At 35.6% G+C, this 14,383-nt stretch overlaps 1 protein-coding gene and 1 long non-coding RNA gene across 6 annotated transcripts in view; one reads left to right on the top strand and one right to left on the bottom strand.

Annotated features, from left to right (window-relative positions):
- The window catches only part of DNM3 (dynamin 3), a 600,651-nt gene that overhangs the window by 338,302 nt on the left and 247,966 nt on the right, over nucleotides 1-14,383 (top strand). The window lies entirely within an intron of this gene.
- LOC128595809 (uncharacterized) lies at nucleotides 3,442-9,856 on the bottom strand. 3 transcript variants are annotated; one of them, XR_008382989.1, is made up of 5 exons: nucleotides 9,603-9,856; nucleotides 9,456-9,529; nucleotides 7,069-7,171; nucleotides 5,509-5,540; nucleotides 3,442-3,825 (listed from the first exon to the last, which is right to left on the bottom strand). It is a non-coding gene; the product is annotated as an uncharacterized LOC128595809 (long non-coding RNA). The 3 variants fall into 3 exon arrangements; XR_008382988.1 differs by having other exon boundaries at nucleotides 9,456-9,856; XR_008382987.1 differs by having other exon boundaries at nucleotides 7,069-7,149; nucleotides 9,456-9,856.

The raw sequence follows: 14,383 nt of genomic DNA, 5'->3' as shown, positions 1-14,383 counted from the left end.
ACCGGCTATTTTTTTGTTACAGTTTGGCTGGGGGTGGGTTTGAACCCACCACCCTTGGTATATGGGGCCAGCACCCTACTCACTGAGCCACAGGCGCCGCCCAGATTATAATGTTTTTACAAATCCCTTTGGTTATCTTGTGGAGAATGGATTGAAAGAACGCAAACCGGGTGGTCTGTGTAAGAGATAATGATAGCTTGGGCTGGAGTGGATTGATGGAAATTGATAAAAATGAATGGATTTAAGAGATTTTTCAGCAGGTGAAAATTGACATGAATACTCATCACATGTGCTAAGTATTCCTACAAACTGTAAGTCTTTTGTGACCAGGAGCCATTGTTTAGTTTATTATTCTGCCACCAGGGAATGCAGTACTGACAGGAGGCACTAGTTAAATAAAAATTGAATAAAGATGTGATTGAGACAGTGAATGAATAAATGTAGCACAATAATGCATCATGTTTTGGCATATCAAGTGCCTTAATTAAGTTATCGAATTTCAGGGTAAAGTTACTCTTGGAGGTAGATTGCCACAGAATTTTGTTAATTTTCATCATTAAAGGTGAATGGATTTTTTTTCTCCTCTCACTATATAAATGTGACTTCCTGGATTAAAGATTATTTAAGCAGAAAATAAATTTCCCAATGTTATTTTCCCCCATTGCAAATATGTTGCCCCATTCTTAGGAGGGATTTAGAAAAGAGCAAAGTGGGAAGATAAAACAGAAACTCATTTTAAAAGGATTTTTGGTCTAGATAATTTTAATTTTACAGTAATTCTTTAAAATGTGATTTAGAAAAAGTGGCCTTTCTTTAATATATGTTTAAAATACGAATTTTGGGAACATAGAATACTCTGATTCGAAGAGAAAAGAGCTTTATTTTTCTTAAAATCAATGAGAAATGTATAAAATAATACAAATGTAATAACTTTTAACAAAGATAGTTAAAATCTCTAAAGAAAGGGAACTGCTAATTTATGTATAATGAAAGCACTCAGTCAATATTTATTCTATTTCTGTAGTCCAATGTTAAGATTAAAATCATAATGGGATACTCCTAAGAAACTAGAATAATACAACAGAAGCATTTCCAATGGAAATGTACTAACCTTACATGATTGAAGAAAATCCACCATCTGCACTGCAATAAGGACATTCTTTGGACTCTTAAGAAATTACAGGCCTCATTTTTGTGGGTTGAAGTGTTTGGATAGCTTGATAAGGAGATTATATAACTCCCTTATAGGGATATTTACTTAGTATTGTTTTTATTGTGTAGTTAGAACAGATGACAAATGTAAATTCAGTGAGAGGAAACAAAGTGACAGTTATATCCCTGGATGGTCAAAATCGAGACTAAGATTCATAGAAGTCCTCAGCGCTCTTTCCATTTTCACTTCGACTTTTTAAGATTGTGCATATTTTCTGCTACATCTGCGTGCTCCTTGTGGTGGAGATGGTCAGCATTGACCCTGTGAAACTCTTCACAGTCCTTCTTGAGCTGTTTTCATTGGTCAAAACTAAGGTATTTCTATAAAAACATCCCTATGAATATTGAACTTTAACCTATTTATGTTATTGAAAATTGTTCGTGATCAGAACTGTTTTTTATATACAGAAACTATCTCATGTTAAGCTTTTTAACCTAGGATTACTTTATGCAGACATTGCCATGTTCTGGCATTATCTGAAGATTTATAATTTTGAAAAAAAAATTACTCAATAATCTGTGATGGCAAATCATTTTACACATTTATTAAAAATGCACTTAGAATCAGTGTAACCTGGCTTATTGTACCCTCAATGAATCCCCAACAATAAAAAAAAAAGAAAAAAAAATGCACTTAGATTCAAACCCACTCCCTTATGTACATTGTTTGTCCTACTCAAAAGTTTATATTGGAATATACCCTTTATATTTCTTGTCTCATTCTGGGAGTGTCAAGCACCCTGCTGAGATTGCTCTGCAGGTTCCAGGATGATTCTATGCATGAACTCCCATAGGCAGCATTTGCAGCAGGTTGTATAAAGTATTTAAAATTGGTTAGAACTATGTCAGTATTCCATGAGACATTTCTGTACTGTCTTCTCGTTATATATTTTACATTTTGCGAAGTATCATTTAGGGCTTTATTTGCTAGCCATGGGCTTTTATTTAAGGGAAAAAGCCTTATTGTTGCACAATGCATCTGGCAGAAGCAGCAGTGAATTTTAGCAGGTGACGTATTTACATAAGATGAAATTGTTTAAATGCGAGACGTTTAGATTAATCATACTTTCCCCTTCATAGTTTTGCCCCATCACACAATTTTTTTCCTTAAAGAAATTGTAGTGTCAGGTTTTGCTAACATATCGCCATATCAGAAATTTTAAACCCCAAGGGGGCTCTTAGCCTTAAGACTAAATCTTACATTAAAAAAATGAAATAACTGTATGAAAAATAGATGTAAAACGTCTACTTATGAAATTTTAAAGAGTAGTTTTTAGTAGCCTTGTATTATGATTTTTTTTAATTAAATCATAACTGTATACATTGATATGATCATGGGGCATCATACATTCGCTTCATAGACCATTTGGTATTATGATTTTTTTAAGCTTGGTCAGACTCTTTCTAAGAAAGATGAAAATTAATTTTAAATACTGAAGTTAAAATATGTTACTGAACCAAATCAAAGTTGGCAAGTTTCAAATTTTAGCCATCTTCTCACTTTTTGAAACATTCATATACAAAACCAGCCCTGATAATTCCACTTTAGTTAACTGTGTGTAAACTGAAGTTTTTCTCAAAAGATACAGTATGATAACATTGCATATCTGTTAGCCACTTTCCTTGTGCTTTTGAAAATATTAAATTGCCTAAACATCTCAGGAGTTTGAAAGTTTACAGTAAATGGAAGCAAATGCTCCAAGGGGATGCACTGGCTCTCAAAATTCCACTTTTAAAACTGTAGCCCCTTCTCAGTTAAACAGCGACACAGTAGGAAGTCTGTGCATATCAACACACTTGGAAATAGTGTAGTTTCAACTTCACCATTTCCTATAACAAAGAGAAGCAGCAATTATTTTAATACCTTTGGAAATTCTGTTGGAAATTTGTTTATACTCTTTTCACTATGATTTACCCAGACCCAAACTTGCAGAGTTTATTAACTCAAAGTACTTGATCCTCTGAATATTATCCTTTCTTCTTTTTTCTCCTTTCTCTCTCCATCCCCCTGCCCCTTAAAATAAAGTCACAATACAGAAAACTGTACTTAGTTTATGGATTCAAAATATTAGAATAATTTATTCTTTATCAAGCATTAGGAGGATGTATTATTTTGTTATATTGACTTCTTTATACTGATATGGGGTTCTCCAAGGCTGTATATCATAAATGTCAAGGGTAGTGATTTACTGACAACAGTTAGGAAAAGAGAACTATAGAAAGCACAGGAACATTTTCAGAAATGGGTTTTATTATATTTCATAGGCACCACTCACTTTACTTTTGGTGGGTTTTAATATTCGAATCAAAATAGAAATAATAATATGAATACACACGAGTTAAGTATTAAACCAACAGATTAAACCCCCAGGCCCCAAGCCCCTCATTTTGGCTGTAGCTCTTGGTGTAGATGCTATGGTGTGAGGGCTGCTCTCTCTCAATGGCTGGTTGTCATTCAGGCTGGGTTGTCATGTGACTGCCTGTCTGTGCCTGCTGTACAGGTGAGCGGATGTTCTGCACAGCAAGTGTAGACAGGCAGACACATGACAACTCTGTCCAGCCAGGCCCTTGGTTCCTTCAGGTTTCCTTTGCTCATAGACAGATACAATCAGCCTGTTTTCCAGGTTTGGTGATTTTGGAGAGTAAGGGGGAAAGGGAGAAAAACACACAACAGAATTAAACATTAAAACATTATGGAACTAAAAACAAGTTAGACTTTTGACTTTATTCAGAAAATACACTTATACATTTGTTCCAAATGTGCTAACATGGGTAATATGTGTCATAGAAAACTCACATTAAAATTTTAAGGAAATAAAAGATTAAACACGAGGTTTATTCTTCAATTCAATTCATATTATTACTGGCCCACATGCAGTCAGGGTTCAGAGTAATTGAACCAGATGTTTTTCCTCTTTGCAAAAAATGCATACTTTAATACTGAAGTTAAAGATAAAAGACTATGTTTATACATGTTTCTTGTAGTAGATAAGAACCATAACCTTGCCTGTGAAAAAGAAAATTACCATTTACATGGAAACGACAGCCATTTTCAAAATAATTCACGAGTTTAATGTATTTGGCAACCAGACTAGCCGACTTTGGTATCTGATGCTTTGATAATGGGATTTTACATGGGAATACATTTTTACTAATACTAGATTAAACAATAAAGAACTTAATCAAATTTCTCATTTTCCTTTTAAATGCAAAGTGTCTAAGTATGGATCTGAAAATCAAAGGCAGTTGTGAGTTTACATTATCTATCACTTAATTAACCACAGGGCCATGCTATGAATTAAAAGGTCATAAAGTAGACATCAAAAAGGGAAAAACACAGGTACATTTTTAATGTTCGGAGGACATTGTGGACATAGTACATACAGTTACAAAGTAGTACCTTAAACACAGAAAAGGAAAATTTCATTTTCAAATTAATTTTGGGCAATAGACTTTTTTCTGGCTTCCATACTATAGGGTGGATGTTAATTTATCATTCAAAAATTAAAACCAGACCTTTTGGAGAATTTTCTTATAATCTGTATAATAAAATGCCCATCATATTAAATATTCAGATATAAAATTTAATTCTGATGACTCGAGAATAATTTTACTGATTATTATGATATAAATTATCAATTTATATCTGTAAAGGTATTAAACAAATTGTTCTCCCCTTTTAAAATCAAAATATCCAAATAGTCTAAATTCCAGTAAGTAGGATTTCCTAAACACACACACACACACATATTATTGTCCAAGGAGTGTATACTTAGGTTTTTTAAAGAACTTTAAGGAAAACCAATAGTTTGTTATTTACCTTTAATTATAAAATTCTGAGAAAATAGCAAATCGAAACTTTATGAAAAGCAAAACAGTTTTTAGAGACTGTGAAAAAATGCCAGTTTTCTACAAATCTGAATTTTTGTGTGGTAATCAGATATGTTGATGTTTTAACAAAGAGTTGAAAAGTGTAATTTTCTATGTATTTATGTAATTTTTCAAGAAAATAAATTTCTGCTTCTATTTCTGGCTATCACTTTAGAGTCGGGGAACTTTTTCCTTTTCTTGACAGAATAAAAAACATGAGTAAATATGGCTGCTTTTTTAATAATTACAAGGTCAGAGTGTGCAAAAAATAAATACCTTAAAATACTCTGTTATTGTTGCTGCATTCACTGCAGCAGAAAGTAATTAGAGAGTGATTCCCTTACAAAAGTATACTGCTTAATTAAGAATTATCATAATTCTGTATAGCTTTTCCTCTCTCTCCCAAAAATTATTTGATCCAGTTACCTCTGCTCAATTTAAGGAGTGATGCATGCAACCTGAAAGAATAAAAAGAAATATTTGTGAGTTTGTATGTTATGCTTTAATATGAAGCAGTTTTATTAAAGCAAGATATACACATTTTTCTTTTAGAAAACCCATAACAGTTTTTTAGGGAAGAAAAAATATTGCTGAAAATGATTTTTCTACTCATAAGGCTTTTGTATCACTTAAGTTTCTAACAGATTTTAAAAATGTAAATAGTGTGCGTACGCAGTGTATGCATACTTCATAGTTATGCTGAACCTGCCCCTGAGCTTGTTAAAAAAAATGAAAGACTAAAAAACATTTTAAGACTTTTTTTCTATTTCCCAAAATGTAGGGTGGCTATTAGTTTATTATTACTTAAAAAAGTAGCTAAAATGTGAAAGAGCTACTTATGTTATTATCATACCATATAATTTTTAATATGGTTATTATGCCTTGTTTCTTTTTGTCTTTTATTTCTTAAGGAAAAAAACGCAAGCAAATAATTATCTTTTAAGTTTTCTGCAGTAAAATTGAACCAAAGCAACTCAAGGAAATGGGTTGCGTGATAAGTCAGGAAATACAAAATTTAATTATTTTCTTTAACTTCCTTCATTATCTCTATTTACTAAAACTTATAAAAAATTCTTAATAAGTGATCTTTGGAAATGGGTAAATATTTATATCTGTGTGATTTGCAGGACACCAAAGTAAAAAAAGAATTTGAAGTAAGAAAGTTTCAATCTTAACTCAGGAATTTCCTGTCTCAGGTTAAAGTCTGACCTTCTAGTTATTTTAAGCCAGGATTTCTGAGTGATGGTCTCTTCATTTTTATTTGAACACTACTCTGATGGTTGGGCTATTCTCCTTACAGAAGAGTAAAATGAATTGTTTTTTAAAGAGCAGATCCTTTATAGAGTATTGAAAAATTTTGGCTTCTCTTTAGTGAATATAGATGCTTGTAGATGAGTTAATTTTTTTACATTATCAAGTTGTACTTTTTGTATCAGCTTAAGACTTCAACCCAAAAAATGGGAAAAATTCTTTCATTAGGATTTTTATGCCTAAACTCGTTCCCACAGAGTGAAATACTTGGGTGGTCTGTAGGCGAGAGGTGGGGGTAGATAGTATATTTTGGTCTTTTGAAAACATAAACATATTATCTGGGCCGAAAGCCTGAATGCCAGGCAGGAAGGATATTAAGCCTATTGACTTGGTGCAGGAAAAGTTATCACTGTGAAACTCTGTCCCATTGTAAACAAACTTGCTTTGATTTTGAGATCTATGGCTTAAAAGAGAAATAGGTCTGAAAAATCCAAGTACACTGCTTTATAGTGATCTTTTCCAATTAAGAAATCAGTATGTGGAAGCTAAGGGTCTGATTTCCTTTCTCTTAGATGGAGGAAAAATTCTTTTTACCCAGTACTAGTCAAATTTATCAATCATCCATATGCTGAAATGAAAAATAATTACAAAATTTCTGTGAAATGCAGTTTGGACCATCTTCTGCAAACTATTTTCTCTTTATGACCATGTACAGTATTTAGTTTTAATACTTACATTTACCATTATATCCAAGGGCAGTTTTAGTTGAAGATGTTGACTGCTGGTTAGTTTCCTCTGGAATAGATTCCATGATTCCTAAAATTTTTATATATATCTCCTTATAAAGTAATATCAAAATAAAATTCAACATTAGTCTAATTACCCTGGAGGTAGATTTGCTTGTTTTACAATACATGTATATAAATGTGAACCTACTGACCAGCGCATAACCTACCATCCTGCCTTTAATCAGCAAAGGCTTAAAAAATGAGCTTTTACTTCTGATCTTTAATTTCACTCACACAATTTCAATGTAAGTACTATTTCTTTACATTTGTTAAGAGTTTTCTTTAAAAAACGGGCTGTTAGGACTTCACTGAGTATGGGCAGGGCTCCTCAGTTCCCCTTAACGTGATTCTTATGTCGCTACTCCTCGTGGTTATGGCAGGGGTACTTTACGTCCCTTCTATCTCCAGACTAAAAGTCATCCTGTGGGGAAAAAAAGAGGTGAGGAACCAGGAGGGACTAGTTTCTTGCAAACAAAAAAACCCATGTAACTTGAGAGAAATTTAAATGAAATGCGAGTATACATGAAATAGAAGCAAATTATGAAATCCAATTATTTCTAGATTGGATTTTTAAAAGACATAATACAGAGATATAGATGGAGATATCTACAGATACGGTTTCTACTCCCTGGTTTATTCAGGTGCTGACTCAGAAATAAATGAAAAAAAAATAAACCCAGAAAATTTGAGAAAACTTAAATATTGACTAAGTACTTTGTAATATCTTTTTCTTTAGCAAGTTAGTTAAAATATATTAGTAAAAATATATTTTTTGATAAAATAAATTCCTGTTCATTGCCTAACAGGCTTTTTTTTTTTTTTTTTACTTTTCCACTGTCAAAGAACTGAAGAACCGATATAGACAAATCTCATTTACTCTTTTAAAGATTATTAATATGGAACTCTCCAAGTAAAAATAGAAAATGAAAGAACAACTTTATTGGAACATCTAAGTGAAGATAGCTACATTTCTCCTTCCTGTTTATATTTCGACTAAAAACCATGAATAGATGGGAACACTTACGTGTTCTTTATGTCAGTTTTAGGGTGATCAGAGGGTCATTTTTTAAATAAATTGTTTTGACAAAAGAAAAAAACTGGGGGAACCTTTTGTAGTTAAGTTGTTTTGCCAAAGTGAATTTGTGTCACTTTTTGAATTGTAGCATTTAGGAAAAGATTTGTTCAGGAACCCCTGTTAACTTTCTAGATTTTAAAGGAGTACAAAAGAAATTATATTTCTTTTTCCTAGAAGCCTATAGAAGAGCATATGTTTTCATTATAAAGTTGTGAAGAGGGTAGAAATAAGTAGGGGTTGAGGGAAGGAGGGGTGAGGCAGTATTTTTTCAGACCTTTCTTTAAGGGAGATCCACCTCTACAGTTCAGTGTAGATCACATTGTCCCCCCCCCCCCCGATTATATTATTTTCTCTATTAGGATTTCACTCAGCTTCAGGGTTTTCTGCCCTCCCACTTTCCTCCCCCTCTCCCACCCTCCTTCACCTCCAGGACAGCTGGATACTGATCAAGGAAAACTTCTGCCTTCGTTTACAAATTCTTTTTTTATCAGTAGGTTTCTAGACAAAGTACCTTATCATTTTAAATGCTCAGAGAAGTAGAGGCATTGCAAAAAACACAGCAAAGAGGGCTCAACTGAGCAGCAATTATCAAGCACTCCTGGATTTTTAAAAGACATAATACAGAGATATATATTGAGATATCTAAAAATAACGGTTTCTATTCCCTGGTTTATTCAGTTGCTGACTCAGTAAATTATGGTGCCCAGAGCTCATCTCTGGGAAAGTCCCATCTTCATTGTCTGGTGGGCAAAACTTGGAAGGTGGTTCTTTTATTGTGAGGTACCATCATTTCTGGTATTTATGCAATGTCAGTAAATATTCAGAAAAGCACGGACTGTATCGCATTTAAAAAACAGCAAATAGTCTTTCCTTTGGGGCAAAATGGATTCAGTCCTGGTATATTTAAGGTTGTCCATGCAGCCCTCATCCATATGAGTTTTTAAGTCTCTGAATTATTAATTTGAACAATGCGAAACTCTCCTTGTTAGGTTGCTCTTAAGTACCTGGAGTGAGTTTTTTCAGATTTCATTTTGGAGTGGGAAAACCTCTAAACTTAAGGAAACACTTGAATTATCAATCTTCGGAAATCAAAAAGCCTAAAAAACTTGTTATTTACACCACACTGTTGCTCTTTTAAAATTAAATCCATCTCTATCCATCACACATGGACCTGGGTTTCTCTCGCATGTGAACACAAATCCCGGGCTTCCCACCCAGGCACCCTGGTCACAGACCAGGGGAGCAGTCAGAGGCCTTACCCCGCTGGTCTTCACTCCGGCAGTCTTTTCTCGGCAGTGTCCCTGAGGGCTTCTTGGTCCCTAGTGTGCAAAACCTGTGAAGAAAAACACTGGGTATGAGATTGAAAAAAGGAGCGAACAAATGTCTTCTCCTTGGCAACAGCTCACTTTGTCCCCAGCCGTCGGTGGCGTCGCTCTGCCTTGCCCAGTCTAACCAATGTGCAGACTACTGTACAACGGCATTGTCCTGAACAGGTAGTCTGAACACTGGGGCGACGGAGCAGGATGTCCAGAAGCTTCCTTGAAATCCTCGCCCAGTCCTGGGGAAAAGCCTCCCTTCCTGCTCCAGGGGCTGCGTTCGCCTTTCCCCCCTGGTTTCTGCTGCACTGACTGGGACACACACTCAAGGGCTGTGATTTCCAGTCTTGACGTGGCACATTTGCTGCAGACTGGGGAACTGGCAATGAATTTAGGACCAGGAAAAGGGGGAGGGCTGGGCTGGAGAGTCCATATATGGGATGATGTCACCCTGGGGAGGTTTGGGTATGCGCTGTGCCGCTGGAGAGACCGCTAGCATCGCCTGCTCTCAGACATGGGTCTGTGCATAAAATGGTACCAGATGTTTTAGTGTAATGTTAAGCAGTCATTTCATCTTCAGGCCAGATTTTTTTCCTCAACCGGGCAGGAAGTGGGCCCCAGTATGGAAAAGCTGTAAAAAAAGAGTCAAGATGTACAGTTCTGCTGTGGCCAACTGAAAGTGAGCTAGTGTACAAGTACAAATTTACTGTCCAGCCCGGGCTGAGGAAAGTAATTTGAAGATAGAGGGGAGATAAAATAGTAAACAGAAAGTTGAACACTGAGAGGCAGAGCTCATTTGGAAACCTTTTTCAGTCTTCCTGTGGTACTTTATTTTCTGGTATTTCACCAGTCAGAGAGGGCAGATAAGTTTCCCTCTCTGTCTGTGTCTCTCCCCCTCTCCTCCCCTTTTCCCTCCCCCATTCTCCCCCTCCCCCTTCCCTCTCTGCCCTCCTCCCCTGGTCTCTTGGATCTGTCAGCGGCTTGCAGGCTGCTCTAGACTTGAACAGTAATTATAGCAACTTCCTGAAAGTGAAGCCCCCATGAAAAGTCTGGAGAAATGTTCTTTGTCATGGCCTCTCCGTGAGTAATTAGTTCCACATGTGCCCTCCCTAGTTTCCCTCAGCTATTTTGGCTGGCTCTCTGAGGCTGTGCTATAGCTTGACCTAAAGAAACGTTAAAATTTGGATTTCAAGCATCCACGATGAAATAGCCACGCTGGTCTCCTAACAAATTGCCTCTGGTCAATCCATGCTGTTAGGTCTAACATTGCCTCTCACTGGTAATTCCTGATTCTGTTTTAAGAGCTTTTGTTTTGTTTGCCTGTTACTCTGCTGTTTAGTTCTATCGCTGGTTAACTAAACCTGTTGAAATTTGCCAAGTACCGCTTGACCAGAGGTTATAAGATACCAGCCCCACTGGCATCTACTCCCCCCAATCCCCCACTGTGGCTGTTTTCAATTATTTATTCTGTTGAATATTCTGAATATACGTTTCTCTGAATTTCCTTCCACAGAATTCTAATTAAAGTTAGAGTTGCCTCAAACACGAGTGTGATTAATTGCCCTTCCAGAGATCAAGATGTGAGAACATTTCTAGGTAGCTTCCAGATTTAATTTGACTAATCAAACCGAGAGACTTAGCATTCTTGAAAGAACTATAGCTAAAGCAATTCATTTCTACTGGCCTTCTGCAAGACTCTTTAGGAGTACAAAGATATACCTCTTTTGTATGTGGTGGATTAAATATTTCAAAAAGCTTCAAGTGGGAACTGTCTTAAAGGGTTTGTTGTCCATAAAATGGCTTCTCTTGAATTAACACACCCCTGAAAAGATTGAAAGGATTATCTTGTGAAGAAGATTGAATGATATAAAAATGAATTATCTAGCATCTGAGGATGGCACAAAGAGAGTCGCAGCCGATCCATTATTCAAGGGGAGACTTAAGTCATCAATAAAAATCAGAAGAGTTACTTCCTATCGCTGTACTTTTGTTGCGTATTTATGTCTTCAAGCCTGTTCCATGGTGCTTGAGCAAGCCCAGTATGACTCAATTCCCTGTTTCTCCCGTCACTACTTGCATATTTTTAAAAATAGTGTTACGTGTGACTAAATACAATCTGATAGTCTTATTACATGTGGATACTAACTTCCCCCCTTTTAAAGTGTCTGTGTATTTACTCTCATTGAATCCTCACAAAGAAGCCATGAGCCTATGAGCCAATAGTCAGCCTGGAATCCAGCATTCCAGGTATAAGTGACTTCGAGAACAAATGAGTGAAAACCTGTCTTTTGCCTATTTCTATTTATAGCCAAGAAACATGCCTTGGAAATTTTTGTTAAGTGAAAGGTTGTTCTGATTAGACTGCTCCATGATTTTCGTCTTAGTTCATACATCTATATTCTCTCAAATGGTTCTACCTACACCAGATAGGGATTTTATGATGTTTTAGTGAAGAAACTTACATTTATACTTAATTTCACAGTTTTTGAAACATCTTAGGGGATTTTCTCCAGAAACAGCTATAAAGGTTGTGTTCCCCTTAGAATCTATGTTCATCTCCTTGGGCTTCCAGCTGACTGAAGTGTTTTTGAGTTATTTTTTTCCAATAAATATTTAGTCTTTCCTACTCATATGCTAGTTACAATACCGGAGACTCCGCTTATAAAGATGAAGATCTGACTCCTGCCCTCAAAGAGCTCATGCTTGTGTATAATGTTAGGAATTCTAATCAGTGACCAAGTTCAGTCTAAAAACTCTGTCATGCTGATGTGGAAAGTCCTTGGTATCGATGTGGCAGTGGCTTGATGACTTTTCCTACGTTGGTGAAGTTGTCTGTTGAATACTTGAAATGTGTTGGACCCTCAAAAACAAAGTTAGACATGACAAAGGCTGGACTTCTAACATAATAATATTAGTTCCAAAGGCTGAGGAACTAACATTATTTCAATTGCTGATTTCAAAAGTTGTTGACTGAAGTGATTACTGAATCAACAGATGGTTTTGAGTGACTACAAAATTTGCTCTATTTTGAAATGCTGTGGAAAGGAAACACTGTTTCAGTTGGTTATCATTCCCGAGCTTGGCAAATTTTTATGACTTGAGAAGTTCTCAAATTGAAATGGGGACTGACGCCTGTTTCTATATACTTATAAGATAAGAGTGTTTACAGTTATTTTCTGATATCCCATATCTGTCAGCTAATATGTATGTATTTTTAATTTTTTGTTGCAAGATTAATGCACAAGCATTATGAAGTTCAAACCATCAAGAGCATGTAAAGAAAAAGTTAATTATCATCCTTCACAACCTCCTAACCATTTCTACCTTTCCACATTAATATTAAGAGTTTGGTCTGATTTCCTCTACCATCTTCTCCATTGAAATATTTAATATAATCTTTTTATAGCTTCTTACAGATTATAAAATGCTTTCACATATAATGTATTGGTTTCTTATAATAACTCAATATTGTAGATATTATTGTCATTCCCATCTTATTGATGATGAAATTAAGGCTCGGGTTAAGCATATTACTTTATATTTTATTAAATGACAGAACCCAGGTTTTTTTCCTAACTCAACCCCTATGCTCTGAAGCATAGTGCCAGCCTGCAAAGACAATTTTTTTCCTTTGTTAAATTTTTAGCACTTGTATTTCCTGTTAGGAAAATGTCAGTTATCTGATGCCCTTTTCTAGTTTTGCAATGAGATGTTAACTACCTTAACTGGTATTTCACATATTTGAATTTTTCCTCCAGATAGAATATATGCTAGTTGAAGGCAGGGACAGTCTCTTTCTATTTTGTTTGATATTAGCCCATAGAAGGCCACTCAGTAAACTGTTGAAAAAGTGAGTGAAAGCTACATGGCATGCATGTGGCTTCTGAGCAAATCTTTATCACGCTACTAACTCAAGAATTAAAGCCGTCTTTTTATCTTAAATGGAAAACAGTGCAATTTTAACATTCACTTGTGTGTACTACAGCTATGTCCCAGGTTGAAATACTTTTTTTGACATAGATATGAGGGGTGGGCCCACGATATTTCCCTCTGGATTTTTGGCCTTCTAATCTGGAAGCATCCTGTGCAGCTCTCAGTCATACAATCTTGTGTGAAAAGCAGGATCTAACCAAGTTGTGGAGTTTCCTTTTTCGCTCTCTCCTCCTTCCCAGTTTGCGGCTGAGATAAAAATTGAGTTGACCTCAGTTCATTGCGAATTAGGGAAGATAGCCTCACTTAGTTTGGCTTCATGTTGTGTGGATTCGCACTTTTTTACTTTTTTGTCCAAGCAATCCAGTCCCTAACCTCCTATACTTTCTGTTTTGTTAGGGCCCAAAGAACTGGGCTAGCATATTTGCAGTGGCAAAGATTGTCCACTTTTTTCCCTTCACTTGACTATAAACAAATGGCTGCCACCACATGATTGCAGTGAAGTGCCTTCTTAGGTAGTGATGCAACGCTGGTCTGTAACAAAGAGGAGAAATATTCCAGAGGAGTTAAGAGATTTTCGTTCAACGGCTGAAGAAGTGAAATTAGAGCAGCTATAAATCATGAACTTAATGCAACTTATTCCCAATCTTCAAAAATCTTGCAGAAGGCAAAGACTGTGAGAGAATTGACTTCAAAATGTACATTTATGAACGCGGGTTTTGTTTTGTCTGTTTCTACAGTTTCCATTGCTGACTCTGTTTATTTGCAAATCAGTTCCTGGACCAAAAGCAGTATACATTTTATGAACATTCTTTGCTCAAATTAATTGAGAAAGAAATGTTACATTTTTGAGTTTTACTAACCACTAGTGTGTGTAGCAGCCATTTTATATTTCAGGAACGTACTATTAATACATCCAGCAGACAAACCTTAAAGACTCT

This window comes from Nycticebus coucang, chromosome 10 (assembly GCF_027406575.1).
Source record: "Nycticebus coucang isolate mNycCou1 chromosome 10, mNycCou1.pri, whole genome shotgun sequence".
NCBI classification, from domain to species: Eukaryota; Metazoa; Chordata; class Mammalia; order Primates; family Lorisidae; genus Nycticebus; species Nycticebus coucang.
The sequence above is the reverse complement of the archived record's forward strand: the minus strand, read 5'-3'. Positions and strand labels throughout refer to the sequence as shown.